The sequence below is a fragment of the Balaenoptera acutorostrata genome, chromosome 9 (genome assembly GCF_949987535.1).
Source record: "Balaenoptera acutorostrata chromosome 9, mBalAcu1.1, whole genome shotgun sequence".
Classification (NCBI taxonomy): domain Eukaryota; kingdom Metazoa; phylum Chordata; class Mammalia; order Artiodactyla; family Balaenopteridae; genus Balaenoptera; species Balaenoptera acutorostrata.
This window is the reverse complement of record NC_080072.1, coordinates 105511997-105538908: the sequence shown is the minus strand read 5'-3', so window position 1 is coordinate 105538908 and position 26912 is coordinate 105511997. Positions and strand designations below refer to the sequence as shown.

At 54.2% G+C, this 26912-nt stretch overlaps 1 protein-coding gene across 2 annotated transcripts in view; it reads left to right on the top strand.

The window, feature by feature from the left end:
* Positions 1-26912, top strand: part of KIRREL3 (kirre like nephrin family adhesion molecule 3) — a 555134-nt gene that overhangs the window by 487538 nt on the left and 40684 nt on the right. The window lies entirely within an intron of this gene.

The window sequence follows — 26912 nt, the reverse complement described above, 5'->3', positions numbered from 1 at the left end:
GAGAAAGTCTGGGAGGCCTTTGTGAGGAAGTGACTATTGAACTCTCCCTTGGAAGAATGAGTAGAATTTTAGTAGACTAATTATTTAAATTATTTGGTAGATTATTTTAAAATAATCAGGGAATTCCCTGGTGGTCCAGTGGTTAGGACACCGCACTTTCACTGCCGAGGGCGCAGGCTCAATCCCTGGTTGGGGAAGTAAGATCCCGCAAGCCGCATGGTGCGGCCATAAGTAAATAAATAAATAAATAAATAAAAAGACGTGCAAACTTGAGAACATCTGCTGAGACTGGGAAACTAGAAAGAGTGATGTTGTTTAAAAGAAATAATCATAAGCGGGGAGCCATCGCAGGTGCTTGAGGAAGTTCATCACCAAATCTGATGGCCCCAAGGAAGAGAACCACATGGTGTATGGGGCATGGATCTGAAGGCAGGGAGGCACTGTCTACTTAGATCCTGGTCAACAGAAGGTAGGACAACCAAGGCTTTGCCAAAGCCCTTGCTAGAGACAAAAAAGAAAGAAGTGCCCAGAGAGAGGGTACCAAAGTGGGGGTGAGAGTCACCCCCTTCGCTTTTCGTTAGCCAGGGAACTTCTATGAATGCCTTTCATCCCATTCAATTCAACTAGGATTTTAACTGTAAATATCCCATGATGCCTAAGCCATGTACAGTTTCTTTAATGATCCAGAAGTTTCCATGCCTCGGGCTCCTGAGCCACTTAATAATTGGCATTTGCTGCACACCCACTGAGGGCAGCCCCGTGGGGTGAGAGACCTCAGTCTCTGATGTGCGGGGGAAAGTGCCACCACAGGTGCCAGGTGACCCGGATGCCAGTCGGGCTCTGTCCCCGTGGGTCCACCCACCTCCTGGCCTCTGAGCCACGAGTTCCTCTGAGTCTGTTTACTCAGTGGAATCTCGGAGGATGGAAACCACGGATGTGAGGTCGCCCACTCCTCACAAGCCCCTTCCCCTGTGTCTGTGGCTCTCAGCAGCCCCGGGGGCTATTAGCACCTCCCTGGGAATATTTAACTGAAAACAATTTCTAGTCAGGATCTGTTATAATTACTAATTAGATCTGATTATAATTATCTCTTGCTGCCATCCCTTACCTGGTGCACACGGTAGGACGGGGCCTAGCGACAATTAGCGGCGAGGCTTCCCTGATACGCTGGCTGATTAGGAACACAACTGCGGGGTCGAGGGGAAGAGCCTGGCTTATTAGAGGGAAGGCTGCTCTTTACCGAGGAATGTCACGATCAAATTAGATTAAAATTAGTGTGGGGGGGGGGGGAAAGTCGGAGTGCAGAAATGCACATTTTTTTTCCCTCAACCATCTCCTTTTTGTCTCAGCTGATGACATCATTTGGAGGAAGAAGCTGAACTCCCTGCTGTGCTCCCCTTCTTTCCCCCATCTCGGGTTCTCGGGGTTCGAAGGCCACCCCCACTGCCCAGAGTGACGCAGTGGACATGATCAAAAGACACTAGTGTGTGACTTTGGGAAAATCACCTGAACTCCCTGAGCCTCAGCTTCCTCATCTGTGAAATGGGGACAACACTTGTCTCTGGGCCAGACACCTGCCATTACCTGCAGGGCTCTGGGGCTGAGGGCTCACTGGGAGCCAGAGACCGTGGCTTAATCATCTGGGAATCTCCAGGCTCAGCCCCAGGCTTGGCTCAGAGAACGTGCTGGTCACTGAAGGAAGAGCCACACTAAAGTCCTATCCGGGACCCATGGCGGGGGTGTCTCCCTCCCCAAGAGCGGCAGGCACCTCCAGGAGAAGAAAGGCCAGCGGAGACGGGGTTACGCGCTGCTGGACACTCTCACCTGTGTGCTTGGCTGCTTCCTTCACCTGCTTAATAAAGTGACACCTTCTCCAAGTGGTTCACCGTGAAGAGAGGAAATCTGGGCTTGACTATCTTCATCCAAGAAGAGTCTTCTGGGCTCCCCGAGCAGAGAGACGCTCTAACAGCCCTGGAAGAGTGAAGTGTGGCCATTACACGATCAATCTGGTGGCGTGGGCTAGTGCCCTGGGGAGACCCGAATGATTTTTTTTGAACCTCCCGAATTACCAGGCGGGTCCACCCTCGACCTGCTCTATGCGGGTGAGAGACGGCAGAGACGCCAGGCCCACAGAAAACAGCCCCTCGTGTTGTTTTGGTGAGAGGGGGACACTCGCACACGCACACACACACGAGCACACACACAGCCAAACAGGCCCCAAGCTCAGGTACCTGCAGAGGTCACCCCTGCCCCATGTAAAGTATACTAGTTTATGCAGCTGCTCCGGCTAAGTATTTGACTTGCTACCTGAAAGGATTCTCAGGGGAGTCCAGGACTGCTTTCCTCTGCCGTCACCCCAGCTCCACGAGTGGGCCCTCTGTTCCCTCCACCCTTGGTTCCTCACCAGCAGGACCCCTCCACCCTCTTGGCCCTCCAAGAAGGAGTTGTGGGTGATCGTGGCACTCGGGTGAGGGCAACCCCAGCTCCCGGGGGTCCAGACAGAGTTTCCTGGACTTAGGATCTGTGTCTGTCCCCCTTGGCTGAGCCCTGCTTCCGCAGCCTGGACACCCATGCCTACCACCGCACCACCCCCAACTTTTCTAAGGGCTCCTGTTCAGGGTGCTGACCTGGAGGAGATGGGAGTCCAAGGCTAGCCCTCGGTTTCTTTTTTTTTTTTTATTGGAGTATAATTGCTTTACAATGGTGTGTTAGTTTTTGCTTCATAACAAAGTGAATCAGCCATACATACACATACGTTCCCATATCTCTTCCCTCCTGCATCTCCCTCCCTCCCACCCTCCCCATCCCACCCCTCTAGGTGGTCACAAAGCACCGAGCTGATCTCCCTGTGCTATGCGGCTGCTTCCCACTAGCTAGCTATTTTACATTTGGTAGTGTATATATGTCCATGACACTCTCTCACCCTGTCACATCTCACCCCTCCCCCTCCCCATGCCCTCGGTTTCTTGATACCCACCCTGGATTTAACCTCCTTTTCCAGGCACGGCCCCCCTTCACCCGACCTCCCCAGAGTCCTTCCTTCCTGCTGCCTCCATCACACCCACCCCTCACTCTGAGCTTGGCCAAAGACTTGGGTTCCCACGTGGTGAGCAGTGAGTTGGAACGGAGCCATGGGTGGTAGAGAAAGCATGGACTTATTATCAGATCCCTAAGCCCTAGTACCGCCTGCCCTTATCCGCGTCGCTCGGACTCTCGGACCCTCGGTTTCTCATCTATAAAATGAGGACTAAGAATACCTGCCCTACCAGCCTCCTGGGTTATCACAGAGAGAAAGGTGCCTGTGTAAAGGAAAGCCCATGACGAGCAGCACGGTGCCTCGTGATGCTCTGAGCGCAGATACCTTTGCAAAGTCTGCGCCAGTTCTCTGTTGTTACGTAACAAGTCATCCCCAAACCCAGGGGCTTAAAACAGCAGGAATCAGTTATTAAATTCTCGTCGTTTCTGCAGGTCAAGAAGCTAAACCCAGCTCGGCCGGTCTGTTCTGGCTCCGGGTGTGTCATGGCCATCAGAGCCCAGTGGGGCTGGGTCATCTCAAAGTCTCCTTTATTTGCATGTCTGGTGCCTGGCCTGGGAATATGTGAGCGTCAGGGGGCTGGAGTGCCAGCTCCTCGGCCTCTCTCTCCATCTCTGTGTGGTCTCTCCACGTGGTCTCTCCAGCGCAGTGGCCTCAGGGCAGTGAACTTCTTACACAGCTGCTTAGGGCTCCAAAGCACATGTCCCACCCCCAGTGGCAAATGCACCAGAAGTGCCCTGTTGCCCTGGGGCACCCAGAGCAGGGTGGGGTCTCAGCCACCTGGCCCTTGGTCAGCCATGTTCATGGGGAGCCCCTCTCCCTGGCACACAGCCTGCCCCGCGGGCTCCCACCGGCCATGGCATCCTGTGGCCAGAAGCCATGTGTGGGCACCTGCCGACCACACACCAGCCCTGCCCTCTGTGGGGAGTTGCTCTCGGGCTGGGGGCAGGGAGGGCAGGGCAGCAGACACCTTTTCTGCCTCCATTGGGTTCCAGGGAGCTGGGATTTAAGACCGGCAAACAGGAGGTCAGTTTCTCAGGATCCCAAATCCAAATACGGCTTTGACGGGCTGACAAGGCTGGCATCTGCCTCATGCTGCTCCAGATTCTCATAGCAAACTCACAGAGTCTGAGCACGCTCAGGGAACGCAGCCACGGAGTGGCAGAGCTGAAGAGGCACTGGGGACCAGGAGTGTCCGGCTTAGGACCCGCCTCCCTCCAGCCTCCGCTCTCCCCACTGCAGGGTACCCCCTCACTCATCCTCTCCCAAGCGTTAATCACACGATTCTCTCTCTTCCTCTGTGTGGACGACGCCTCTCCTCGCTCTTCCCCACCCCCCGTGCCGCCCAGGCCCCTCCAGGCCTCGGCCTTCCCCGGCCTCTGATTTAGGGTCCCTTCTAGGTTCCCATGCATCCTACACTCCCCGTGACAGCCCTCACCACACAATCCTGTGCTGTGTGGATGTCTCCCCACCTGGACTGCGTGTCTCCGGTGGTCAGGGCCTGGTCTCCCTGCCCTCTGCACCCAGCACCGAGCCCAGGCCCAGCACACAACCGCTGTCAGTAGAGTCCGCAGAACAGATGAATGACCACCAAGGTCACCTATTAGCTAAGGGAGTTTACCTTCCACTGCAACTGTCCAGGTCAGCTCGGACTGAGGGAGGAGCGGCCAGGGGACTAAACCAGGCAGGGTGCCCTCCGCTCCTTTCCCGCCCGGCCGCCCTGCCTCGGCTTGGCCGGCATTCCCAGCAGGGACACATAGCCCTCCCCTCCCACCTTGAACAAATCAGTTCATTTCTGAGCCCCAGTTTTGTCATCTGATAAATGGGCATAAGAATAGCTGCCCATCTAAAAGGTTGTTATGAAAATCAGACGAGTACTGAACGTGAGCATGAACTGTGAAGGTCTGAAGCGAAGCTCAGGGCCCTCACCCTGGCACAGTGCATTCTGCCCAGGAGAGGGGTTGGCGGGCGTCTCTTCCCAGCTCTGCATCCAGTGACGACACGTCGGCAGCTTGTAACTGGCCATAATGGGAGGATTTATACCCTAGAAATTGCCAAACATTACAATCAGGGTTTGTTTGGTGTGTTATGTCATGTTTGGAGAGCAGGGTTTACAGCCGGCCATTGCCCTGGCCCCTCCCCTGTCTTAATCTGTAAAATAGGAGCAAATATTCTTGTCTGTCCTCACTCTTCAAAGAGGCTATTTGAAATGAATGGAAGTGCCCTGGGCTCTTCAGCAAAACGAGGCTGGAGAAGCCCCAAGAGTGAGCCATTATTTCCTGTAATTAATGTCCCTTAGTATAATCACCCTTCATCATAAAACAGGCAAGAGCAGTGACAGAGCTGTGACTCATACCGGGAACCAAGCCCGGGCTGGAGAGGCTGAGGATTTGCTCAGCAGCCTCCCCAGGGGCCGGCCTGGACATGGACCCCAGAGATCACTCATGATTCAGACCATAGGCCACCCCGGAGGGCTGGGATGAAGAGGCTGAGCCCCAGGGGGCGTGCCTCTGACCCAGGGTCTAGCCCTCACTCATAGGTGACCTCAGGCCTCTCACTTTACCACGTGAGCCTCCAGGGATGGGCAAGAAGATGAAATGAGATCCTGTATTGAAAGCCATTGGAAAAGTATAAAGTGCCAATATAGTGCAAAGTAGGGACCACGGGTGCAGAGGGGGCCTTCCAGCAGAGCATGAGAGCTGGACATGGCCTGATGGGATGCAAGTCCATCCACCCATATGCAGATGGGAGAACTTTATCCCCCATCATATGCAGCTAGTAGGCGGTAAGCCGTTCGGATAAGCACCTACTGTGTGCCATTGCTTTTCTGAGCACTAAAGATACAACAGTGACGAAACAGAAAGAGTCACTCTTCTCCTGGAGTTTCCACCAGGGTAAGGAGACAGACAGACAAATACTGTAACGTCCTGAGTGTCATAAAGCAAAACGAAGCAGGATGAGGAGGAGGAGGGGGGTGGAGCAGAGGTGCAATTTTATATGGGGAACCAAGGAGGGCCTATTTGAGGGAGTAACATATAACCAAAGACCTGGGGAAAGCGAGGGAGCTAGCCAAGAAAACATTTGGAGAGCAAGCGTTCCAGACCTGGGGAGGGCAGAGGTGGGTACAGCAAAGGCCCTGAGGCGGGAGCGTTCTTGTCATCTTCCAGGAACAGCAAGGAGGCCTGCAGGGCTGACGCAGAGTGAATAAAGGAGAGAGCGATGGAGATGGGGTCAGAGGGAGCCAGATCTTGTGGGATCTTGTAGATCACAATAACGATCTCAGAGTTTACTCTGCTTAAGGGAGAAACCACCAGAAGCTTCGAGTAGAGGGCAGACATAATGCAAAGAGGATCGTCCTGGCTGCTATTTTGAGACGAGATCATGGGGGACTGGGGGCGGGGAGGAAGCAAGAATGAATGCAGAAAACCCGATAGGAAGCCACTGTGCGGTCCAGGTGTCCTGTCCTGGTGACCTGACTGGGACAGCAGTAGCGCAGGTGTGAGAAGGGATGAGATCTGTGTATATTTCAATGGTAGAGCCACAGCAGTTGGAGCGCGAGACACAGAGCAAAGTCAAGGGCGCACAAAGGTGTCTGGCCTGAGCTGCTGGCAGGGGGCAGTTGCCATTTGCTGGGACACTGGGAGGAGAATCCAGTGTCCTGCGCCTCAGGCAGCGATGTCTTCTGTCAGGAGAACCCTGAGAGGGGCGGGGGCTCCCACACAGGCTCACAGAGGGGCCAGACCTCTGAGCTCCCCTCCCGCTCCTCCAGCCTGGCCGTGACACTGATGTAGCCCTCCCTCAGCAGCCCCCCCTGCCTGCGCCTCTGCGCAGCTTGAGAGCCACGGGTCTGAGAGCATTCACAGGGTCGTCTCACCCCGAGACATTGCTGCCAGCATGTGCGAGGCTCTGAGAAGGGACCCCCAGGTATAAGCCATCGTCCAGGCCCTCAGAAAATTCAGTCTGCTGGGGGAGGTGACTTATGCACCCATGAGATGGTCCCACGCAGAAACGAGGCCGGCAAGAACCAGTGGGACAGTGAGGGCTGCGGACAGTCGGGGAAGGCTTCGGAGAGGAAGCAGAACTTGGGTCTGGAGGAGGAACCATTGCGGGGTCAGCCGGAGAGGGTGGAGGGCCCTGGAGGTGGGCAGCAGAGAGGGGGTTCATGCAGAGGACCTTTGGTGGCTCAGAGGGCAAGAGAGGGTGGGACTGCTCATTCAGCTCCGTTCTGCAGGCGGGGGGCCCCCCGGAGGTCTGAGCAGGCAGTGGAGGGTGTGCAAGCCACCCCTAAGCTGTCTGCCTCCACCCGCGTCCGCTTCCTCCCCTCTCTTCCCACACTCCCTCCCAGCCCCCAGCCCTACCAGGGTCTGAGCAGCAGGGCTGAGGCCCGCCTGGAAGATGGGGGCTAAGAGGGGCCGGACCAAGTACACAGCGCCCCTTGGAACCGGTCAGGGCCCAGCCCGGCCGCCCTGGCTGAACCTCACCCCTTCCAGGCCCCAGCTCAAGCCTGCAGGAGCCCTCTGCCCACTTGGCTTCTTCCTGCCTCCCTGTTCCTGAAAGCTGGGGCCTCCTGGCTTGACTAGGGTGAGTGTCACTGCGCCGGGAACTTGATGGATGGCCTCGGGAATGGATGCTTGTCTCTGTCTGTAGAGCCTCAGAGCCCATCCATCTTCCCTTGGCAGCCTGTTCCCGCCCCAGTGCTCACCTTCCCGGGGACTATTCTAGGCCTAGGTGGGTCCCAAGAGCCCGAGGGGTTGGGCTGTGTCTTGCTCCCACCAGGGACAGGAAAGAAGGGCAACTTCCCTCCCTGGAGAGCATCAAAACAGGTCCAAGTTTGGGGTGATGCACGGAATGTAAGGGGCATCCAAAAACTCAGTAATCTAGATGATATTTTAAGGCAATATTTTAAAAAATCAAAGTTAATGCAAAAAAATTAATTTCTGAAAAAAATATCAAAATATTGAATAAAGACAGGAAACAGCACCAAGCCAAGACATACTGGAGCCTGAGGCAAAAGGAAACAATGTGTGCCCCTGATTCCATGATTCCATGTATTTTTAAATAGTTAATTTTCTTTTCAGAACATTAAAGTACTTGAAAAAATATTGAAACATTTAAAAGTAGATGTATTTAAACTCACAACATTATTTTATTTACAGCAAAAACAGTTTATTTGGCTTTGATGGAAGCAAATACATCAATAATGATAATAATCTACTTCCCTTTGCTTCTCTCATTTTTCAGTTGAAAATATATGGCCATGTTTGATCATTTCTCATGACAAAGTGACCATCTTCAGTCATTTTTAATTAATTTCAGCTTCACGATCCTGTCTTTATTTAAAATTGTGATAGTTTGTTCATCATGAATACTTTTGCATTTGTCTTTTTTTTTAATTTTCATTCAATAATAATTTATCTCCATTTCTGAGGTTTTGGGCACACCCATAAATTTCATGCCTGACCTTGAGTTAGAGCAGAGGTCTTGGACCACCTGCCCCCAGCCTGAACCAGAAAAGGGTTCCAGGACCCGGGGCTGGGGGAGGGGGCACTAGGAATGGGCTAGTTCTGGGGCAGCCAGCGGTCACCGTGCATCTGTCCAGGCGAGGCCAGCTAGGGCTGGTGAGTGCAAGATTTGGGTGGCTGCAGGGTGAGGTGCTGTGGGGAAATCGTCCTGGACCTGAAGTTCAGGTTCCAGCTCAGATTCCCGCTGTGTGATGTCGGGCAACTCTCTCATCCCTGCTGGGCTCTTTGCTCCTGAGTCCCAGAGGGCTGTTGAGGCCTGCCCTGTTTGCCCACCTCGCTGGGTCATGGTGAGGTTCAAGGTAAATAATACTAATGATCGCCCCGTGCTGGGCAGCCAGGGCACCCGAGGCTATTCCTCAGCCTCTCTGGTCACTCAGCACAGTGTCAGAAAGTTCTGCTTCGTGTCTGACTTAATTCCTCCACCCTCCCTCCCTGGTCCATCTCTTGTGGAAGACCAGCCTAGAGGTCCCTATTCAGTTCTGCAGCCATTGGCTCCCAGCTGGGGCTCCGAGGCGGCCACCTGAATACCCCTCCCCTGAGCATCAGAGAGGGGGTCCTGGGGGCTCAGAGCAGTAAGAGGCCAGAGTCTCCCCCGCACAGCCCGCCTCACAGCCCCCTTCAGCACCTAGATACTTCACACCGTGAACAGCTGCGAGGCATAAATCACTTTCAGAAGGAAAGGCCCTTTCAGAGTCAATTCATCAAAGTTTGATAGGAAGCTGTAAAAATTGCCTGACTGCTGTCCCCGCTCCAGACCCTGGCCCTCCCCACCCCCAGTCCAGCCCCCTCCCTCCCCAGCCCAGGCCCCTGCTCTCTGCTCCCTTCCTCCTCCGCAAAGAGAAACTCCTCTCAGAGAACCGGATGGGCAGAGGCTAATTGGGAGCAGGGAAGAAACTTCCCTGGCTGGGGCCAACTAATGAGCAAGGCTGGGAGCGGACACAGGCCCAGAGGGGCTTTGGGAAGCCATCAGGTCCACCGTCTGCCTCGGGGCCATGTCGCCACCTGTATGCAACTCATCCCAGACAAGGGAACACAAAAAAACAAAAAACAGTCTCCGGCCATTAAAAAGAATGAAATAATGCCATTTGCAGCCACAGGGCTGGACCTGGAGATTATCATACTAAGTGAAGTAAGTCAGACAGAGAAAGACAAATATCATATGATATCACTTATAGGCGGAATCGAAAGAAAATGATACAAATGAACTTATTTACAAAACAGAAATAGACTCACAGACTTAGAGAATGACCTTATGGTTACCCGGGGTGGAAGGGTCAGGGGGAAGGACAGATTGGGAGTTTAGGATTGACATGTACACACTGCTATGTTTAAAATAGATAACCAACAGAGACCTACTATATAGCACAGGGAACTCTACTCAATACTCTGTAATAACCTAAATGGGAAAAGAATTTGAAAAAGGATAGATACATGTATGTGTATAACTGAATCACTTTGCTGTACACCTGAAACTAACACAACATTTTTAATCAACTATGCTCCAATATAAAATTTTAAAAAATTTTTTTATGTATAAAAGAAAAACAGGCTCTGGAGAGAGAGAGAGAAGCCCCCTCTCCCCTCCCTGGTTCAGTGCTTCCTGATGTCTAACCTCACTCACTCAGGCTGCCCTTGAGCCCCTCTTCCCTTTAAGGGCAGATGGAGACCCCATACAGGCCATCCTCTATGTATCGATGACCTCTCTGTTACTGAAGGTCCATTGTAAGTTATCCTCATATATGATAAGCCCCAGGAAACTGAGTCAAGCAAGGATGGGAGCCACTGGGCTCATTTAAGGCAACTAAGAAAATAAGTACGGATTCTGAAATCACCCTTTCCAAAAAAAAAAACACATCTGCGCTGCAGGGCACCCAGAGAGATGGGCGCTAGTAACCAAGACCACAATTTAATGCCCGGTCTAACTCCAAAAACAGCCCTGCCTCCCTTGCCCAGTGGCCCATCCACGGAGGCAGTGTCTTAGCCCCCAGGAGTTCTGAGCACCTGTGAATCCCACGCTCCACCTCGTGAACAAGTCCAGGCTGAGGGCTGCTTCGTACAGGGAAAGCCCTGCCCACGTCTCCCGGGACTGCGTCCAGTGAATGCAAATTAACTCTAACAGGAGTCTAAAGTAAACATGGTCAAAAAGGAAAGCTGCCTTCCTCTCCTACACACACACACACTCACACGCACACACACACACACTCACAGGTGTGTTCCAAAGTCAAATGCAAGTGATACTTTCAATTATACACCAAATTTGGACTATCCGTGCCTCTGGCCACGAACGTTAGTGGCCATCACAGAAGCCGACTGTGGCTTTAAGACACATCCAATACATTTCACCCCAAGCCAGCACTGAGCACCTCACCCCACCCGCTCCTCTGAGCAGCTGGTGGGCTGTTCCCCAGCGACACGTATGTGAGCAGCACTGACTCCCCAGGTTCCTGCACATTAACAGTGATGTAGATCTGAGCTGAAACCCAGGACACTCCCAGCAACTCGGTGCTGTCCTGTCTCTTTTTATAGAGTATCCACCGTGCTCAGAACCCTTTCCACAGTGAGTCAATTGCTAATCAAAGGAAAGGGGAAGCCTTAGAAGGGAGACAGTGAAAAGAAGGATCCAAGGGTAGCTAGGCGTAGCTAACAGGTGCCGTAGGGAAGGGTGGTTGAAGGTGGAGAGTGGGGAACACAGAAGTTAAAAGACTTGTCCGAGGTCTCAAGAAATCCAGGGGACACCAGCTGTCCTGGGTCCCATTTGGTGACTCAAATCCCTGTAGCCATCTCCAAACTAGCAATGCCCTAAAACTGGCCTGTGAGTCCCACATGGAGTGCCAGTAGGGCCAAAGGGGACCTTCTGGAACAAAGTAGGTGCTCGATACATCTTAGTGTTCATTAACGTTTCTAGGTCTGCTCCTCGCTAAGCACCCCCATCTGGAGGCTTCGTTTTTTCTACCCAACCCCGCTTCATGCAGCATCTCTTCCTACCCTTCCCTCGCTTACTCCGCACTCATCTCTTGAGCACCGGCTCTGTGCAAGCTCTCGGCTGGGGCCGGAGAGACAAGGAGGAAAACGACGGGGCCGCTCCCCTCAGGAAGTCACCCCCAGCCAGGCTCCCGGATTGAGCCGCCTGCGAGGCGCAGGAGCTCTGCAGGAGCGGAGGGGAGGCTCCCAGCCACTCAGCCCCACGGCACTGGCAGAGGCACCGGGTCACACGGGGATAAGACTGTCCCCTGCCCCCCAGTACCCAGCCACAGTGTAGTGGGGGTCACATGGGAGGCACTTCAGCAAAGCCTGCAGGTCACATAGGTGCCCGCAAGTCAGAAAAGAAGGATGGGTGTTCCAGGAAGAGAGAGCCACCCCTCCCTGCCCACCCACCCCCTAGGGACGTGAGGGCAACCACGCAATGGGGTACCTGCAGGCAGGGAACCCAGCGCAGTGGCTGCACCTCGGAGCTGTCGGGGCAGTGATGGAGAAGGACGCACACACCCCAGAGGAGGGCCCCTCCCCAGGGCCAGCAGGGGTGAGGGGGGCCAAGGGAGACGGGGAAGAAAACATCACTCGGACTCAGAATAAAGAGAATCTATCTTCCAACTGAGGTCCGAGCACACACCAGTGAGTGGGATTTTTTTCATCCTGAGGGTCCCATCAGGATCACCTTCCCCAAAGGGTGGAAGGGGTCTGAGTGGACTCCGGGGTGTTGAGGAGAGTGGGAGCCTGTGGGGTCCAGGCTGGAAGGAGACCCAGGAGTGCATCAGAATCAGGGCCGGGAGACAGCTGGCCCAGGAGGCTACCACCCAGCACGGGGGGGGGGGGGGGCCTCCATCCTGAGGCCAGGGTACCTGAGCCCTCACACTGCCCCAGGGTGCCCAGCCCCTGCTGAGGAGCAACTAAGTGGAAAGGTCTCTAGACCTGAGGTCAGAAAGGTGAGATTAAAATCTTCCTTCCACCGAAAAGCTCTGAGGCCTGGACACCAGCTCTGGTCCCTCATCCCTGGAACGGCACCCCTCACCTAGGGACGTCACCCAGTGGGTGACTAAGGCTGCACCTCGTAGGTTTGTCATAATAGACATTGTAAGGTGGAAAGTTAGTATAAACGGTAGGAATGTCTGGGGAGCAGCCCTCTCCAGCCCAGGCCAGAACACCGCCCAATTCTGCACCTTGTCACACTTACCTGCCCCGTACGGCTTTCTGGGCAGATCTGATAAGTTTGTCCGTGGCCATTGTCACCATGAGACATCAGGGCTCTTTCCCCATTGCTTCTCTTACCTTGCACATAGCATTTTACTTGACCTTTTTTTCCCAACTTTATTGAGATATAATTGACATAATTATGTGATGGGATGGAGGTGTTAGCTAACGCAGTGGTGGTAATCACAGGCAATATATGAATGTATCAAATCAATGCATTGTATAAGTTTAAGGTATACAATGCATTGATTTGATACATTCATATATTGCCTGTGATTACCACCACTGCGTTAGCTAACGCCTCCATCCCATCACATAATTACCATTTCTTTTTAATGGTGAGAACATTTATGATCTACTCTGGTGGCAGTATTAAAATGTATAATACAGTGTAATTAGCTATAATCACCATGCTGTACATTAGATCCCCAAAACGTGTTAATCTTATAACTGGAAGTTTGTACCCTTCGACCAACACCTCCCCATTTTCCTCACCCTCAGCCCCTCGTAACCACCACTCTACTGTCTGTTTCTCAGAGTTCAGCTTTTTTCAGATTCCACATACGTGATATCATACAGTATTTGTCTTTCTCTGTCTAACTTATTTCACTTAGCATAATGCTCTCAAGTTTCATCCACGTTGTCACGAATGGAAAAATTTCCTTCTCTCTCATGGCTGAATAGTGTTCCATTTTACATAGATATATGTATCTTCTTTCTCTATATCGAAAACGTTTTGCAAACCACATATCTGGCTTGAGCTTTGTTGGCACCCTGCCTCAACCCCAGGGAGCACAAATCAGGAGAGAGGGCAGCCGACCTCAACCTTAGCCGACCCGGCGCACGGCCACCCCTGCCGAGGACCTGCTACCACCCACACCATGTGTGCGCTTCTCGCTCAATCCTGCACCACGAGAAGCCCGTATTAGCTCCACTTTACAGATGAGGAAACTGAAGCTCGGGAAGTTTAGAAACCTGCCCAAGGTCACCACGTAAGGAGGTTCCCAGGTCCGTCTGAGAGCAAAGACGGTGCCCACGCCTCACCCTGACACTGCTTCCCTGGGGCCAGAGAGGCAGGGGTTGGGTGGCCCCAAGCCCAGCCCACCGACACCAGCAAACACCAGCTGTGGGCGTGACCAGAGGCAGACGGGGCGTCCTTCCCTGCCCCCCGTGAATCAAACCCAGAGCACGGAGCAGGGCCGGCATCTTCTCCTGGCCAACTACCCAGCTGTCCTCCGAAAGGGCAGTATTCTGATACAGAGCGCGCTGGGGCCAAAACCACACCACCCCACCGCAATATTGATGAGGAAGAGGGGGCCGCTCTGGGAGAAGAGGCCATGCCCCCCTCCTATGCACACCACCTGCAGTGCACGCTGTGATGGCCACCTCCACTTCCCTTCCGCCTTTCAGGACAGAAGGACTCCTTCCCTCAGCTGCTGGGCTGTCAGGTGGCCAGCTCTCTGCTGAGTCCTCTCTGGGGATTACCTGCGGCCCAAGGGGAGGAAGCACACTGCCAGTGACTGGCCTCTGCAGGGCATAAAGGCCAGCCTGCCCTCCCGGAATGGGGCGACCCAAAGGTCCCCCTCCCGGCTTCACAGCTTCCTGTTGGGTCCGCTGAGATCTTCAAGGTGCCGCCGCCGCAGTCCAGACTGCCCCTCTGTCCAGTCCCACCTCCCTGGTTCCCATCAGGGGTGATCCAGAGAGGCCTCCCCGCTAAACGTCCTGAGGGCTCTGTCTCGGGCTGGGCCTACAGGGCCCCAGTCTGCACTGCCCCCACCTGCACCCTCCCCAGGATGAGGATGAGCGTGACTTGATTTCCCTCCGGTTGCAAAGCGGCCTCAGCCTTGTCACGTTGCACATCGCAGCATCCGGGCAGATTGTAAAGAGGGAATGTTCACCTATAAAATGCACCCTCTCCATAGAAAATGCCATGCAGTGCTCACCAGTTTCTGAGGAGAAATGTGGTCTCTCTCTGTGAAAAATGAGGAAGATAGGAGATTTCAAAAATATCTATAATGCTAAAGTACGAAGGAGCAGTGAAGCGCTTTTTGCAATGAATTCTAAAAGAATTGCCCTTTTTCAAATTTAGAGGCTCGTGCTTTTCCCAAAACAGGCTCAGAGCAGAAAAAAAACCTTGACTTTTTCCTCTTAAGGATGCTGGCAAATAGTGGATTTGGTAAATTTGCATAAAGTTGAAAGGTACGTTTAGTGGTTTTCTGGGATTCCCTGAAATGAAGTTTTGTGGCGAGAAGCCCAGAGAAAGCATTTTGCTTTTTTCCTTGCTTGGCACGCTGCTTTACAGTTCCCCGTGACAAGGGACAGGGTGTTTTCTCTGCTCCCGTTTATCATTTTCCCGAGTGGATGACTTGCCCATATCTTGGCTCCGTCTCTTCTCGTCCCGCCTGTCTGACCCTGTGTGTCCCCCTCCCTGAACTCTCTCGGTCACTTCTCCATCCTTCCCTGCACTTCCTCAACCAGCTACCATAGGGAACAAACACACATTTTTATAATGCAAAAATCAGTGTTCCTAGTGTCTCATCTTAAAAGCCAATTATTAGGATTTCATGTGTTTATTTTTTAAGCCCCTTAACGAGGTGACCTTTGCCCCGTGCCCCTCAATCTCTGTGGGACTCCTCAGGCTCCGGGTGTTGGTCGGGGAGGTTCCACCAGCCTCACTTCCCTCCTTAGTGAAGCCACGGAGCCTCTTGAGGACCCTGATTTGGCAGATGGGAGCCTGTTGCAAAACCAGCCGTATCAGTTCTGCTCTCTATGTGTGGGACTGACCCAGACACGCCCGAGTCCCGCGGTGTTTTGCTGGGTCAGGATGGCCTCCTTGAAGCTGTTAAAGAGCCAAAGGCCCCGAGACAGCTTCTCACGCAGTTGCAGCCAGGCAGCCCTGAGGTTAGGAGGGCTAACCTCAGGGGCCTGAGCCAGACTCCTGGGTCCCCCCATCGTGAGTTGTATCACTTGTTCCGAGTGGATCTGCCGCTTTGTGCCTCGGTTTCCCCATCTGTAGAATAAGGCATGAGGTTACTGTGAGGTTGAAACCAGTAAATGGCAACCCATGCCACCACGCTAGACTTCTCTCCCAGACCCAGCCATGCTGAGCAGGAGAACCCCAAAGTCAAGTCAAGGTCAGGACGAGCTGGAGAGCTTTGGGAGGTGCTGCAAAGCAGATATGGACCTGAGAAGGGCCGCCCTGTGGCCATCTGCACAGCAGCCGAGCTGGAAAGGGAGAAGTCCCTTCCTCCGCAGGATGACCCACCTCCCACGTGGCAGGAGGGGTGTTTTCCCCTGCCCCCCCTCTCTCCCCCCCACCGCCTGCCCCAGGGTTCCACGTGCTCTCCCACCCCACGCTGTTCTTCTTGCTGCTCTTCTCATAGGTCACCCTTTCCCATCTGGTTTCTCCCTCTGGCCACCAAAGGGTGCTACACCTGCTCTCCGCACACCATCACACATCACCCACCTGCGCCGTGAACACACACACACAGACGCACACAGACACACACCCCTCTGCCTGCGTGGCGCCCGCCACCTGCGCCCTCCCGCTCCCCCTCGTCTCTCCCTCCCTCTGCTCTGCACACACCCTGTGATTCATCTGTGTCCCCGGGAGTAAGGAAACATCCGTCTCCTCGCAGATGGAGTGGCTCAGACCCTTTCAGGGTGTAATCGGAAATAAACAGAGCGCACACCCTTCCTAATCTGAGGGGCGAGACAAGCGACTTCGTTTGACTTTGTCCCTACAGCATGTCTCCCTTGCTGCGTCTCTCCCCCCTGGGGGCCCTGCCCATCCTGGCCTCTTACCTCCTGCTGTCACCATCACCATGGTGATGGTTTCTTCGGTGCTTTGAGGCAAGGTGCTGACCAGGCCATCTAGGGAGGCGGAGGCCAGGGTGCAGAACAAGGACGTAACAGAGCAAGAAGCTGAAATGAACAATTTCGCATGTAACTGCTGCTCTCTGCGTCCACTTATTGAACACACAGTACTCATATCGGGAGCTAATGAGGGCTGAGTTCTTACTGTGGTGTCGAGCTCTGGGACAAAGCACTTGTATTAACCCATTTCATCAGCACACAGCCCTGTGAAATAGATACTGTGATATCTATGCCATCCACGCTATCTTGCCCGGGGAATGAAGCCGACTGCCCACAGTCACGCAGCCAGGAGCCAGGAGCCGAGCAAGGCACCTGCCGCCCGTCTTTTCCCTGCATAACAGGAGCTCCAGGTGAGGGGCGGACTTCGCAGCGTCCGGACCTTTGCAAGTCGCTGGAGTCAGGGACCCCTGAGCTCAGCTAGTCCAGGGCCCCCCAGGCTGGGGGCAGGGCCAGAGCTGAAATGCAGCCTCCAGCCCTCTCTCCTCCTGTCCTTCTGCCTCCATCCTCCCAGGAAAAGTGTCTGGGCGATGGTGCTCCAGAATCCGTGGATGACAAATCTTAAAAAGACCCTATTTGCATCTTACCCCAAATCTTCTTTAGGTAGTCCTGACTGGGAGTGGAGAGGGTCTGAAGAGGGGGGGAAGGCACTCACATTTATTAAATTACATATACCTAATTAACACATGTATAGCATTGCCAGATAAAATGCAGGATGCCAGTTACATTTGAATTTCAGATAAACATACTAAAAATTATTTGCAGTTTATCTGAAATTCTAATTTATCTGGGCGTTCTGTACTTTTACTTACTAAATCTGGCAACCCTGCACGTCTCCCAACTCCGCTGCCTGCCAGCTGCATGACACTGGGCAAGAAACCTAACTGCTTTGTGCCCCCATTTCCTCATCTCTAAAATACGCATGACCACGTCTACCTGTATAGGGTTGTTGTGAGGATTAAATGACTACTTTTATAGCACTGGAAGAGTTCTGGAGCTCTGGCTGTTAACCATATTATTATTATTTGTTGTTGTTGTCTTCTTATTACTACACCCAAGGTAATATGCTAGGAGGTGGTAAAAATGCAAAGATGCATTAAGACTCCTCCTGGAGCTGTAGGGAACCTGAAACAGGTCCACAGATCAACCTAACGGGGACCACGGTGGGTGTCAGAGTAAAAGGCTAGTGCTAAGGGAGCAGGGGACGTTTGCTTCCAGCTCAGTGGGATCAGACAAGGCACCAGCTAACCAAGATTTATTGAGGCTCACTCTGAGCTGCACACGGTACGAAGTACTGGGATAGAAAGAAGAACCCAGCGAGGGCCAGCCCTCAAGGAGCTCACAGCGGTCGGGCAGCCAACGGCAACGGCACCAAGGGCCACACGAGCTCACGGAGTTGGCACATGGTCTTAGGGCAAGGGCTGAGATTGAGAGAGGGCTTCCTGGAGGAGGTGACAGTAAAGAATGACCAAGAGTTAACAAGGCAAAGGTGGCCTTTGAGCTGCTTGGAGAGAGGATGGGATTCCAGCCTGTTAAGACTCAGGATGAGGACATTCTCGGCAGAGGGAACTTCACAAACCTAAGCATGTAGTTGTAAAGGTCAGGCTATCCTTGCAGAGAGGTGAACAGACCCGTCCAAGGAAAGCACACGAGAGAGAGCTGGAGAAAGAAGGCCTAGTTGGAGAGAGCCTTGGATGCGCTCCATGCGGGTGAACCGGGTTTTATCCCGGAGCAGCAGGGAGCGATGGACATTGTGAGTAGCAGAGATGGAGCCTGTGGGACGGTCCCTGACCATCACGGAGGTGGAAACGATTGGAGTGCAGCAGACAGGGTCGCGGCCATGGGCCCAGTGCTGGGACTACTACAGGAGCCCAGAGCTCCGGGCCATCTTTCAGGAGCACACCGGACAGTAGGTTACTACTGAGTGCATCAGTTAGCTTTTGCAAACTTAATGATCCTGTAAGCCAGCGATTTGGCCGAGCCCAGAGGAGGTCCTCACCTCGACTCTACACGGGGTCAGCGGCGCACGCACACCTTTGCAGCCGTCTAGCGTAACGGCCTCACTCTCATGGGCACAGCCTGTGGGGAGACTGGAGAGGAAGGGGGCCAAGCAGGCAGGGCAGCAGATCACCCCTGGGGAGCAGCAGGGTCTTCACGCCGTGTCGGGTGAGGACAGGGCAGGGAAAGCGGAGAGAGACCTCTGCTTCCCCAGGGAAACAGAGCACGAGACTCACAAGCCCCAGGCACTCTGCCCACCATCTTTCAAGGGAAGAGCCCAGTCTGCTTGGAGAACAAATAACCTCTCTACAACACTAGACCATTGATAAAGTGTTTTCCCACACTGCATCTCACTTGATCCTGGGAGCTACACAGCAAATCCGGTTTTATTATAGTTTCTTTTCTACAAACGAGGAAACTGAGGCACAGAGAGGCTAAGAAAGTTGGCCATGGCCACAAGCTAGTAAGTGCAGGGCTCAGCACGTGAAGCCAAGCTGCCTGACTTTCGAGTTAGCCAAGGAAAGGGAAAGTGACAACTGGGGAAGAGTGACTTATTCCAGGAGCTGCAGGTGATTCTCATCCATAAGAACAAATTAGAAGTGATGGAAAATGAGGCAGGAGGGGTTGGCAAGAGCCAAGAAGTTCAGACTTTATCCAGATGGCAGTGGGGGACCTTTGAAAGGTTTTAATCAGAGGACTGCTAGAAATTCAGCAAATGGTGAGTGAATGAATGACTGAGTGGATGGATGAATATCAAACCTTTGCAAAGATCACTCTGGAACAGTGTGGAGGGTAGAGCAGAGGGTGTTAGGTATTGTAACCCAAGTAAGAAATGATGAGGGCCTGAGAGAGGAAGACTGTTGGGGATGGAAAGGGAGAGACAAATTTGAGAGATATTTCAGAGAATTAACCAGGACGGTTCGTAATGCCGGATGCAGGAGAGTGGAATTCAGAAGGACGTGCAGATTTCTGGCTTCAGTAATTGAATGGTGGTGCCGTTTCCCCAAATAGAAGTTATGCCTATTTGGGATTTATCAGCGTGCAGATGTTGGCTGAGTCCACAGGAAAGCCATGTGCTTCTCCACGGATAGTGTACAGAAGGACGTATGCAGGCCTGAGAATCCCTGGGGAAGACCACCCGTTACGGGTGGGAAGAAGACAGAAAGTAGCATCCAGAGAGGATGGGAGAAAACCAGAAGAGAATCCAAGAGGCCAATTTAGGATTTCTCTATTCCCCCACTTGGTCTTTTTTTTCCTTAGTACTTACTACCAACCAACATTGTATTGCGTATTTACCCGTGTATTGTCTGTCTCTCCCACTGGTATATAAACTCCACCAAGGCAGGAGTTTTGCGTCCCCGCTGCTTTGAGCAGGGCCTGGCACATAGTAGATACTCAATATGGATTTTCTGAATACATGTCTAGTGAGCTGGCCCTGAGAAGCCAACCCTTAAAATCAGGCCCATCCCAGTCGTGTCTTTACAGACTGCGGTTCTGCACTTTGGCCATTAGGTGGCGCATCAAAGTGAGCGAGGAAGCTGGAGGCTGGGATCGCGTGGGGCCCAGAACCTGACAACAGGGCAGAATGACAAAAGTGAGCAAAGCGTGGATCTGAACGGCAGAAATCATTCCTCCTCTCCCTTAGCAGACATCTCTCTCCAACACAAACTGCGAGTCAGGCCCGTGCGTCATCGAGCCGTCGGAAATCAGGCTGGGGGACGGGAGTGAGTGCGGGGTCTGAATGCATAGGGATAAAGAGTCAGGACTGGGGCAGGAGGGTTGACGGGACGGGCTGTGAGGCACAACCCCAGCTTCACGGGCGGCTCTGGGTGCTGCTCTGATGCTGGCAGAACATATCACAGGGGCAAACAAACCTGGGTCTCAATCCCAACCCTACCCCTTACCTGCTGTGTTATCTAGCTAAGTAATTTGCCCTCCCTGAGCCCCAGTTTCCTAGTCTATAAAATGGAGGTCCTAAGAGCACCCGTTTCGAGGAAAACTGAGAATGACACAAGAGGGCCCTTGGCCCAGTGCCGTCCACATAAACAAAACTAAATGTCATTCTTAAAAATTGGACCTGATAATCAATATTTGTCTAGCCCTTTACAAAGCTCCCTCCTCATTCTTCATATCATAAAGGTAATCCTCACAACAACCTGCAGGTATCTTTATTGCCCCACTTCCCAGATAAGAGGGCAAACGTTGTCAGATTATATATGTCACCCGCACATCATACAGCTTGTAAAGGGATGGACTCAAGCCAGGTTCAGCTCAGCAAACATCCAAGGGATGACCCTGGAGCGGCAGGTGTTCTGCCAGGTGACGAGGACCAGGACGGATGAGGGTGCAGTCTAGGGAAAGGCAAACACACTCGGATCATTTCCATAGAAGAGGTGAGATACTGAGACAGAAGGATGCCCAGGATGCTATGGGATCATAGACAAAAGCCACCTGGTCCAACTGGGAGATCCAGAAAGACCTCATGGACTGGGCAACCCCTTAGCTAAATCTGGGAGGCTGGGTAAGAATGATCCAGGAGGAGAAGGACCCCAGCATCCCAAGTTAAAGAACTGCCCAAGCAAAAGAACCTGTTATTTTTATTTTTTATTTTTTCAATGCGTTGGGTCTTCGTTGCTGCATGCGGGCTTTTTCTCTAGTTGTGGCGAGCAGGGGCTACTTCTCTCTGAGGTGTGAGGGCTTCTCATTGCGGTGGCTTCTCTTGTTGCAGAGCACGGGCTCTAGGCGCACGGGCTTCAGTAGTTGTGGCACTCAGGCTCAGTAGTCGTGGCTCGCAGGCTCTAGAGCGTAGGCTTCATAGTTGTGGCGCACAGGCTTCATAGTTGTGGCGCACAGGCTTAGTTGCTCCACAGCACGTGGGATCTTCCCACACCAGGGCTCGAACCCGTGTCCCCTGCATTGGCAGGCGGATTCTTAACCACTGCGCCACCAGGGAAGTCCCAAAGGAACCTGTTATGAAACACATTCATACTGGGGTCCACCTCTAAACCTAGTGTCTAGTGAGCAGGACGCTACCGCAGGAAGTCACAGAGGGAAAGGCACCAACCAAGGCACAGAGGTCCCCACACGTGTTCTCACTGTCCGATGCACCTTTTTTTCAAAGCACTTATCAGTTTGTAATCATCCTAGGAGCCCTCCAGAGCAGCGTTCCTCAGACCTTAACGTACATACAAATTACCTGGGTCGTTCTTAAGCGCAGATCCAGATTCAGGAGCTCTTGAGGTGAAGCACAAGTGCCTGCGTTTCTAACAAGCTCCCGGGTGACGTGGAGGCTGCAGCCCCATCCCGGGCACACGCTTTGAGTGACAAAGTTCACCCTACCAGCTCAAGAGGGCGGGCTGCGTCTGGCTTTACTCAACCACTATGGGCTCAGATTGGGGCGTGAAAGAGGCTGAAAGAAAGACGTGGAAACATCAACTTCAGGAGGGAAGGAAGGAACACTGGCCGTGCGCCCTGGACACTGGGAGGAAGGAAGGTTCTGGAGTGTGGGAGGTGCTGGTTAGGATGAGCTCGGAGGCCCCTGGGGGTCCTCCCTCCCCTCCAGTCAGCTCCCCCACTCCCAGCACAAACTCAGTCCGCTCCCCACCCCTTCCTGACTCCCTGGGGCCTGGGGCTGAACACTGACCCCTAAAAGCAGAGAAAAGCACCGTGGAAGGCACACCTCCTCTTCCCTCCAAGCCAGAAGCCCTCCGAGCTGCCACCCTGCTTGCCGCAGACCTCCCCCTAGCCTATGACCCAGACAAATCAGACGGGGTCCCTCCTCGACCGAGGGGTCTGGTGCTACCAAGAAAACCAGCCGAGAACCACCCCACCACCCCAAGCCCTCCCGCCTGGGCTCCTCCTTTCCAGAAACGGCAGGAAGCAACCACTCCCCAAGGTCCCACCATAGGGAGTTCCTGTCCCCGCGAGGGGTGGGAGGCACCTCCTCTTTGCCCGCCACCCCAACTCTACCCACCGCCGTACACACACAGCATAAAAACTGCTGGCCTCGGAAGCAAACGCCCATGCCAGACCCCTCACCCAGGGATCTTTCATTTATTCATTCAACAAACATTTACTGAGCACCTACTGTGTGCCAGGCACTGATCCAGTGACCAAGAGAGACAAGGTCTTTCTTTGCTGTCAGGGAGCCTCCTTTCCGTAAGGGGAGATACAAATGAACCCGGTGATAAAGAAGCAAGGGGGCTGGTGTGACAGAGAGTCATGAGGGGATGTTACACGGGGTGGCCAGGCCTCGCAGAGGACGTGGCATTTAAGCCGCGCCATCACTGACAAGGAGAAGCCAGCAAGACAAAGACACAGAAAAGAACATTCCAGATGGAAAGGCCCTGGGGCGGGGCGTGGTGAGGGCTGAGTGGCTGAGTGGAAGGAAGCCGGGTCCCAGAGGCAGGCCAGGACCAGGGGTGCAGGTGCTTATAGACAACAGAGAGGATTTCAGATTACGTTCCAGGGACAGTGCAGAGGCCCCAGAGAGCTTGGAACAGAGCAGTGACACAACCAGACTGTGTTTGAACAGCCCACTTGTGGAGAAGGCACTGCACATGAGTTGAACAAGACCCGGGCCTGCCCTCCAGAGAGCTTAGCGTCTACGAGGTGCTCCCGGTACTGATGGGGGCGGGGGGATGGCCCGCTGACCGCCCCACCTCTGCCCCTGGCAACATAAGCTCCGCGTCCGGGCTGCTGGCCTCTGCTGGCAGATGTGTCCCATCCCCCATCTCTGGGGACCAACCATCTGGGCTGACGGAGCATCTGGGGAACTCTGGAAGCCCAGCGGGCTGGAGGGGGCCACTTAGGTGACCAACTGGACTTTGGAGGAAACCTAGCACCGAGAGAATTTTCCCAGCCTGTCCGGGCAAGGTTGACCAACCCGGCAAACCAAGACCAAGGAGTCAAATGAGCTGGGCACAGAGGCAGTGAGCAGTTCCAGAATGAGGCGGAAGCCCTCTGAGCCCAGCTCCACTCTGCTCTCCGTCCAGCTGATGTCCTGCGGGAAGGACAGTCAGATGGTCACCCCTAGCATATGCTCTACTGCAGGAGGCCTTCTGATCACAGGAGCACGTCTTAGAGATAGCTGTGGGGCTGGTGATCGGTCCCATACAACTTTTAGCCACAGAATCTCTTGTTGCTGTAAAATGGTATAAAGAACCCTAGTACATAAAACAGATGAAAGCTTTACCCCGCGGGTGGAGGCAGGATGCACTTCCCCAGCCTCTTACCCTCGCCCCCTGTGACTTTGGGCGGTCACCGTGCTCTCTGGCCTCACACACCTCCCCTGTGCCCCCCTGCCCGCCTCTCCACTGAAGCCCGCTTGCCCTGGGCAGCAGAGCTGGGAGAAAGTCCTCAGGGGCTCCCTCCCACTCAGGGAGCGCGGGTCCTCCACACTGTACACCCACGCACGTGGCACTGTCTACACGGCTGATGGCCAGAGGCGGGCAGAGCAAGGAGGAAGGCCCCCAGCCGCCTGCCCAAATCCTGGATGACAGGAGGGTAAACGGCAAAGAGCCAGGCACCCCCCCACCACCACCACTGTAGAACCCTAATTCGCATGATGTGTCCCTTTCAAAAGCAGCGCCCCGGAGCCAGCCCCTGTCCCAGGGAGGGCGTGAGCCCCGGGCTGGCTTCCAGCTCCTGGCACCCGCTCTGCCCGGGGCTCCATCAGGTCCTCCCAGGCCTCAGTCACCCAACAGTTAATGCACTTTTCCTGACCGACAACAAGCTCAACACCAAAACGGTCAACTATTTTCATCTCCGGATTAATCACAAAAGGCTAACGCTTCCACCTTCCCTGTGATTAAAAATTAGGAGACCAAGCTCTATAGTGGTTCAGAATAATAACCAATCCTGGGAGGGGGATGGATGAATAAAGCATCTCCAGGCTCGGGCTGCTCGAGACTTTCTCCCCTCCTGGCTCCCCAGCTCCGGCCCGGGTCTGAATGGAGATGTAATGAGTCACCCCACCTCCTGTCAGGACCACAGCTGCCAGGAGCGACTGTTGATTTCTATTCAGCCTGCAGGCCCCAAACCTCCCCCCTCCTCCCCCTCCCGCCCTCCCCCACCCCAGCCCCCATCCACACCCCCTCCTACCCCATCTGGTGTGCACCGAGGCGAAGGCCTATCCATAATGCATGGTTGCGTGAACAACCGGCGTGATAACCACTTATTTGGGAAGATGTAATCAGGGCCCATTCTGAGGGGGGGGCGGTGTGTGTGCGCGCACGTGCGCCTAAGCATCTCACAGCACAGCCCCACTCCCCTCTCCCCTCCTCTAACCCAACATTCCAAACACAGCACTAGAGAAGCACTAGCTACATTTGCTCTTTGGAAAGGCCCCTTCTGTCTCCGTGCCGTGATCACAGGTGGTTACACTGAGCAAAGGCCCAGAGACACTATGTTCTCAAACCTGGTCACACAGCAGAATCCTCTGTGAGCTTTAAAATGCCCTGATGCTCTGGTCTACCCCCTGAAATGGGGATTCAGCTGGTCAGGGTGTGGCCTGGCGATGGGACGTTTAAAACCTCCCCCAGAATATTGTAAACTGCAGTGAGAACCACTGTCTCGGGCCCAACGAATGTCAGTGCTGGGGGAACGTTCCAGATCCCCTGTTGTACTTCCACATTTTATATCTGAGGAAATAAAACTGGGCAAGGGACTGCCTTCCCGCTTCGGCCTCTGATTTAGGGCATGTCCACAATCTCGCCCCCTTGGCTCAGCACTGGGGAGGCCACGGAGACAGGATGGCCAGGTGTTGATTCTGTTCCGGAAGCTTCGGATGGTTCTTTCCAGTCTCCCTGGCCCTCAGCAAGCTCAGCCTGAGCACACCCATCGAACAGCTCACGGGGAGAAAGCCGCCACCACGGAGGGAGGGGGCAGGAGCCCGGCCCAGTCCTCCCTGCTGGAAGGGCCGGCCCAAAGCAAGGCAATAAAATCCCCTCCCCAGCACTTGTAAAGCCCTCATTAGCCTCCCTGTGGCTCTCTGGCCAGTACAGCACCAAGGAGGCCTCTGGCACTATTGAGGGTGTAAAGGGAGGGTGGGGTAGGAGGCTGTCTTTAGTGTCCGGCCCACACCCACCATCTGCCTGCACCCAGGGCCCCCTAGGAGGCTGGGCAGGGTTGAATGAGGCCGACTTCCTCCCTGGGCCAGGATCACGGTGGAGTCCTGGGGCTGATGAGAGCAACTTGGAAGCCGGAAGGGTTTTTTTTCCCTTAGGAAATAGAGACTTGGGGGATGGCACTCGCCGGGGCTGTAGTTCTGAACTAGGTGTCCTGGAGGCCGGAAAGGGAGGGGGCAGAGCCACTAGCTGGAGGCATGCTGCTTCAAGTACTTACCTGGCCCCAGGGTCTCCTGGAGTTTCCTGAGGAGCCTGGCGGGTGCGGGGGCAGGGATGGGCCCTGGGGAGCGGAGGGAAGCCAGCAGGTTGCTGGGGGTGCCCTGGGTGGGGAGGGGCTGGAAGGCAGAGCTGCTGGGTCTGGACGTGCCTCCACTGCCTGGAGAGGCTGCCTTCCTGCCCACGGGCCCAGAAGGTCACACAGGGCCTGGCTGGAAGGATGGACTTTCTCTGGCTACTGGGCAAAGAAGGCCCTTTGTGTGAGGACCCCAACTCTCACCTAATGACTGCTTCACCCATTCACTGAGCAAACACGCAGCTCAGCCCTCCTGACCAGCCCCTCCTTGGGGAAGAAGGCCAGGGATTCCTCAGGTGGTCTCCAAGGAGCCCTGCCCCTTCTGGTTTGTCCAGGGAGGAGAGGCAGGGAAAGCAGAGGCCTGAGACCCTCATGTGTCCACAAGCACAAACTTCAGAAGAGGCTCTGTGACCTTAGGCCAGTCACTTAACTTCTCTGGGCCTCTTCTCCGAACAGTGGTCATTCATCATCATAACTGCCCATCCCGCATCCCACGGTCGTCATGGGGATCAAAGGCGTGATTGCACTGGAGTTAGCAAACGTGTATGGAGCTTCCAGCAGGCACCGGGCCCTGTGCCGGGCGCTATGGGAGGCGTCGCTCTCCTCCTGGCAGTCCCCGTCTCTTGGCGGGGACCACACTGCTATGAAATGGGGTGGAAGGACCAGGCAAGAGAGATTCATTCTGACTCTGGGATGAGGGAGAATAAAGTGCTAAGGAGATGCCCAGCCCTCTGAAACACTGTCTCAGCCTTGGAAGGTTGCCTGTCACCTGTCCCCTGCAAGGGAAGCAGCCAGCCTGGTGCTCCAAGTGTCAGGGGACCTGCTTCCAGCCCTGGCTCTGCCACTCACGCACTGTGTGACCTTGAGCAAGTCACTTA